General features: G+C 40.7%; 1 long non-coding RNA gene across 1 annotated transcript in view; it reads left to right on the forward strand.

Moving 5' to 3' along the window:
- LOC140258317 (uncharacterized) overlaps positions 1-5,313 on the forward strand; it is a 35,170-nt gene extending 29,857 nt beyond the window's left edge. Inside the window, exons 2-4 of the long non-coding RNA XR_011905240.1 lie at positions 1,732-1,880; positions 4,450-4,553; positions 5,200-5,313. This is a non-coding gene — a long non-coding RNA (uncharacterized lncRNA). The remainder of the gene's footprint in view (positions 1-1,731; positions 1,881-4,449; positions 4,554-5,199) is intronic.
- Positions 5,314-6,000: the final 687 nt, after the last annotated feature.

Below are 6,000 nucleotides of genomic sequence, written 5' to 3' on the forward strand. Positions count from 1 at the left end.
CAAATCACACGAATGACAAGGTAAAAGAAAACGCTTTTGTTTATCAATCTTTCTTTTGCTAGAGGGCTGAGCCGAGGAAAGGGGAAAATAATAACCCCTCAAAGGTGGCAGTGTTAAACCCCATCAAAATAGTAAAAAATGTACAATGTGAATTCTGAGAAAAAGGTAGTGAGAATAAGGCTAAAAGAAAATGAAAATTCATGATGAAGAGATGCACTGAGCTTCCTCCAGGTATGTTATTAGCAGAGAACAATCAGCCAGGGGTACTCTGTGGTACCCATAGCAAATGGGTTCCATACAAAAACTGCAGCCTTCCTGCGTAACCAGCCAGTGCCTCAGCTGCCTTCAGCCTGGTTATATTGCTAGGGACTGTAAAGCCAAATTAAACTCCCGAGGTTTAGGTTGAAGCTAACCAGTACAGCCCTTCCTGACCTTGCAGATGGATGAGTTGTTTTATTATTTAAGTTTGGGATGTGGCCAAGCAGCAGAATTGGCTTTTTTTACTGCTATTTGTACAAAAGATTTTTGTTATGTTCAGCAGTTCAGCTTGCGGGGCACATAGACTGCAACAGGCCAGAAAATCTGCTCTCCTTCTAGGGAGTGTTTGACTTCTCAGGGCACACAGAATAACACGTGCAGCTGCCCTGGCCTAAAATTGCTTTGATTATCCCCTTGGCAGAATTTGCTTTCTGGTGATTAAGTTTCCAACAAAATGTCATAACTCCAAACAGAAGCTTTGTTGGCATTGTTGTTGATGTATGAGGAGTGACTGAGGTGCCAAGGAGAGACCTCATGGCAGCCTGCAGCTCCTCATGGCCCTGCAGCTCTGCACACTGAGCAGAGGAGCAGCTCCTACTGTATTTAGAATGATGGCTTTTTACCTGTATTCTGACAGCTCTGAAATACCTGCACTAATTCTGAGGGTATGCAAGCAGAATAGCAGCAGGAACGTATCTATTGTCATCTTGATGTGGCCTGTTTATTGTCATAAAGTCACAAAACAGTAGGTCATGCCTTTCTGTGAAGCTGTCTGTAAATTAAATCAGAATAAGTTTAGGATTGCTAATTTCAAAGACCTGACAGCTTTATGACAGACAAGCTCACTGAGCAAAGCTGCATGTCAAGAAAAGGCATAACCCTTGTTCCAGAATTGGGCAGGTTACTACAACACTCAGTACTGGCAAAGCCAGACCAGCTTGGCTAGCTGTCCCACCCTGCCACTCCGTCTCCAGGTCCTTTCTGCTAACCATACATCCATCTACTTTCTCTTACAATAGATTCTGGATGTTAAGCTTTGTTCAAACAGTACAAATAATCTCAATTCGTGTTTCTCTCACTGCATAATGTACATGAGTCAAGCTTTTTAGCTGGCGGAACAGAGAGAGGAAAAGGGTGGAAAGAAAGAAAATCCGCACAATAAATATTTTATTTTCTACACCATTCATCCAGGTTTCAATGTTCAGCAGAGAAAGGTGACTTTCAGATTAATGGAAAAAAAACTTGAATGACTTTCAGAGACTCAATTTCTCTTTCTCCCACTGTAAATCTAAGCTAGAGCTTATGATAACTTAGAATTAAGCTAATCTCTAAGTAGGTGTTGACAGTAGACACCCAGCTATATATTTCCCTGGGAAATTTATAGTAAGTGAATTGGATTGTGCTAACCCAGGGCACTGTGCTGCACAGACAGGATGTTTTGTTCTACCCACCTGCAATATTTTAACAAACTAGGAGGAAGACAGATGGAAGGACAACGTGCCCGTGTTATTGTTTATCTCACAGAAAGACAATACTGCAGTCTGTCATCCTCACTTACTACTGGCTGTGCGTTCTGAGCTCTGTCTCCTGAATTTTACCCTGTTCTTACAATAAGTGGAATGGTGAGTAGCAGCTTCCCACCCCCAATCCAAACTTGCTTTTTCCCCCTCTGTTTCCCAAGTAACATTTCCTTTACCCTCCAATTTCTGCACAAACACTTGTCTTGAAACATCATAAGCTAAAGAGATGAGCAAAGCATCACCAAACACAGAAAGAAATAATAGAAATGAGAAGCAACTTGCCGTGCTCCACAAGACCCCAGCTCCAGGGAAAAGAAATGCTATCTCCAGGGATATCACCAGGGAGGCACTGATGTGGGAAGGAGGAATGTACTGGTGCAAACCTCCCTTTGCAGCAGAGCCACTGGCATTGCTAAACAGCCTGAGTGATACCTGGATACTATAGCTCCATTTGTGCGGCAAGCAGCTGGACTCTCAGCGCCAAGAAATTAAAAACCAATCAGCTTTATTGGACTGTCGCTGCCAGGGCAATTAGCACTCATTTCTGACAGCATATGCCCATGCACTTCACTGGCTCGCTGGAGTGCATCTCACAGCCTTTGCTGCTCTGCTTGCTCTGGGCAGGGAGCAGAGGTGGCTCCTGCTCCTGCAGGCCCCTTTCTGGTCCCCCGTTTCTTCAAAGCTATAGGGGCAATGAGCTGAAAAGCAGTAGCATCCTCCTTCCTTGTGGAGGAAGAATAAAACATTCTGGTCATTAGTTCCCCTTAGATCTGTAAAAGCAGCAGGACTAAGCTGCTTCCATTTTTTTTTGGCTGAGAAACTGATTTCAAAGGCAGGAATGCATATTCTGGGGAGAAACATAGGAGATCCCTATATGCAGGCTACAGGAAGCTTCCCTGATGCTTTAATTAAGTGTGTATATTTGGGAATGCTAAATAAGTAAATTAAAGCCTAGATATTAGTTCTTTAGGAGGAGCTTGTTTTTATATCTCAGTTCTGCATTTATAATTGTGCAGAGCACATAAAAACAACATGTATTTAAATCAGAGCATCCTTCTAAACATACCTAACCTCTACACATAAAAACGCTCAGCAGGTGCCTTGTTAAACAATAAGGAACATAGGAGGCAGATTGCTGTTATGAAGCCTTTGGTGAAAACTAACTCTAATTGTGTGCTTGTGCTTCTTTATCAGTTGTAATAGTAAATCTCTACAGTACAAAAAGAGACTTTCACACTTCCAGCTAGAAAGCTAAGCAGTGCAAATTCAAGATACCATCTGCCTTAGTTTCTGGGGCCTAAAAGCTGGAGATATTAATATGTGATTCTGTGAGTGAAAGGGTATCTTTGAGAACATGAACAGAGCCCCAAAGACTTCATGTAGAATTCGTTTTTCAGATTCAAATGAAATCAGTCATTGTTCAGAACGCAGTCTCCCAAACCAAACAAAAGTACAAAACATGATAGATATATGGCATACAATCTAAATGTTATTTTAACATTAAAAATAAACAAGCTGCTTCCACATACCTTATGGAAAAGATAATAATTATAAGTCTTTCTATTTAGCTTCAGCTTTCTTTCTCCTTTTACTATAGCATTTAATGAAACTGGTAGGGAGTTTTTAATGCAGATGCTAACTCCATTTACAAGTAGAGTCTGACAAATATATGAGCTGCTGAATCCTTAGCTAGCATGTCCCATAATTCCATAGCAGCCTGAAGCAAGAGAGGTACTCACACTAGTTTGAATACCAAGAGAAGCCACAAGTTATGAACAGATCTTTTTCACTTCTCCATACCTGAACAGATCCACAAATTGCAGTACAGTTAAATTCCTATGCTACTAAAGAGAACAACAGATTTTAGTCTTGCCGAAATGAAGGCTTCTGAGTAATAAACAATAACTTTTTAACTTTTATCAACCCCTGGGGCAAATAAGATCTCAGGGTCCATACAATGCAATATCATAATTGCCTTTTTTTAGTTTAGTGGAGTTTAGTGGAGACTAAACAGTTACAACAGCCTACAAAAGGCCATTGCTACCTTCTAAAATCATCTAAAACTTCCTCCAGCACAAAGCCTTTCAGGGGAGGAAGTGAGGCCAGACATTTGATCTGAGATGAGTGGCCACTTGGGATCTGTAGTTTAGAAGCTGGGTACCCCCTTGTTGCATGCTTTGTTCTCATCACTGAGGAAGTTAAAGAAGGTGTTGAATTTTATTTACTTTTGATCCTGCTGGACAGCTCTTCAAGCAGTATCTTTTTAGATATGACATGATTGAGCTTTTTTTCTAATGGAAAAGAAGAGTTTGAATTCTTTGGGAGGGGATTATGGGTAATCCGCTGCTTCCAAAAGGCACGAGTGAGCACTTTTCTGGTTTAATTGTACAGAGATTGGACGGTAAGCTCTTGGGAGAAAAAATGCTGATGGTGTTTAGGTTAGAAAAATGGATATTCATTTTCATCAGATCAGTGTGTGTAGATGGAATCTTTTGCTGGGGTCTTTTTTTTAATCTGAGCAGCCTGTAGAAATAAGAAATCCAGATAATAACAGCTTTTGGCCAAAGCAGAGAGGTAGCACAAAATCTAGCAAAGAATGAGCAGGCACTGCTCTTACAAGCTAGTGGAATATTTCACTATTGACATTTTATTTTATTTTATTTTATTTAAGGTTTTCAAGATTTTCGAAACATTTTCTGCCTCTCTTCTGAACAGCTTCTCAGCATTTGACCTGCAAATATTTTCTCTGTAGCTATGGAAGTCCTTATAGATAAGGTAAGCTTTTGGACTACGGCTGGTCCTTGCTCTAATCATCACCTTCCCATTGCAAAAGCCCATTCCCTAACCCTTGCTGCTGAAGCACAAAGGGTCTCTGTGCTCATCTGAAAATGCACAGGCTGTCTTTGGTGTTAATATGGTCTCATTAATTTCTCAGCTAACTTGAATTATCTGTCAAGGCAGAAGATTAACACCTTTGGAAACAGTGTGGGGGTGTTTCCTTTGCTCAGGAGTTTGACTGTATTGACTATGCAGAACAACAATTAAGTATGAGAAATCTTGCCTCATCAATGTCTCTTCCATTTTGAGAGGTGCAAACAGGTTTGAATTCTACATTAACTGACAGACAGCTTAATTGGTTCCCCTTCATCTCATTTTAAATGCAGCGATGGTCTATGCACAACCTTGAGTAGGTGTAATGGAAAAAGGCCTCCCAGCTGCTTTCCTCCTCTATGACAGCACTTTGGCCCATGGCACTAGAGAATTGAAAGTAAAAAACAGCCTCACCAAGGTGTGAGTGTGCTTGGGATATGAATACAGTGGGGGGTCCATGCTGACCACTCTTACATCCGTGTTTCAGTTTAGTTTTTAAGCAGAAAAGCCCCAAATCTCTAATCAGCTCACTTCTTTTTCTCTCTTTCAGCTTTTAATTGTTGCTGAACGGAGGAAAGTAACATAGGCATAGGGCATACAAATCAAATGCTCGTCCCAGTTTCACCCTCCTCCTTGCAGCACCTTCTGGGAGGCTGAATGAACAGAATGGTAATCTCATTTATTAGGAAACACTAATGAGTGTGTTCAATCTAAAGTGAAGACCCTATTGTGCGTAGGTCAGCTGCATTTGAATCCTAAGGAGACCCAGGAAACTGTTTTACTGCAAGATGTTAATTAGCTTTATTGAAATCAGCAGCAGCTTAAAAACATAACAAAAATGCTTTTCCTATGGATGTTCTGTTAAGAAAGACAAACTTCCAACTACTGACTGGGAGGGGAGGAAGAGAGCACAAAGATAACCACTTGATTGTAAGAGATGGAAAAGCATTACCATGGTTTTTAACAACTGACTATAATAGCCAGTGATATCATCTTGATTTCACAGTGAAACTCAATTTTGTGTGTCAGCAAAGCAATCTTAAACAGCTGAGCAGATGTCAGCTGCATATCTGCCACGTCAGTGATCAGGAAAGATGTTTTTCATGAGCAGCAGCAGAGTCATTGCAAGGAATGTTGTTTTATTTTCTTTTTGGTATACTTTGCAATGAGTTTGGAGGGCTGCAAAGCTTAGAAAAAGTAATCCCTAATCTCTGCTGGTCATGTATTTTGTTTATGTGGTTTATCCAGAATGTTTTCTGCTATTAGGGGAGAAGTGAAAAGCCCAGAAGACTTTTGGAGAACACTTCAGGCAGGGCTGATATTTAAGTTCATTATTTTCAAACTCACTTCT

Source organism: Excalfactoria chinensis, chromosome 13, assembly GCF_039878825.1.
Source record: "Excalfactoria chinensis isolate bCotChi1 chromosome 13, bCotChi1.hap2, whole genome shotgun sequence".
Lineage (NCBI taxonomy): Eukaryota > Metazoa > Chordata > Aves > Galliformes > Phasianidae > Excalfactoria > Excalfactoria chinensis.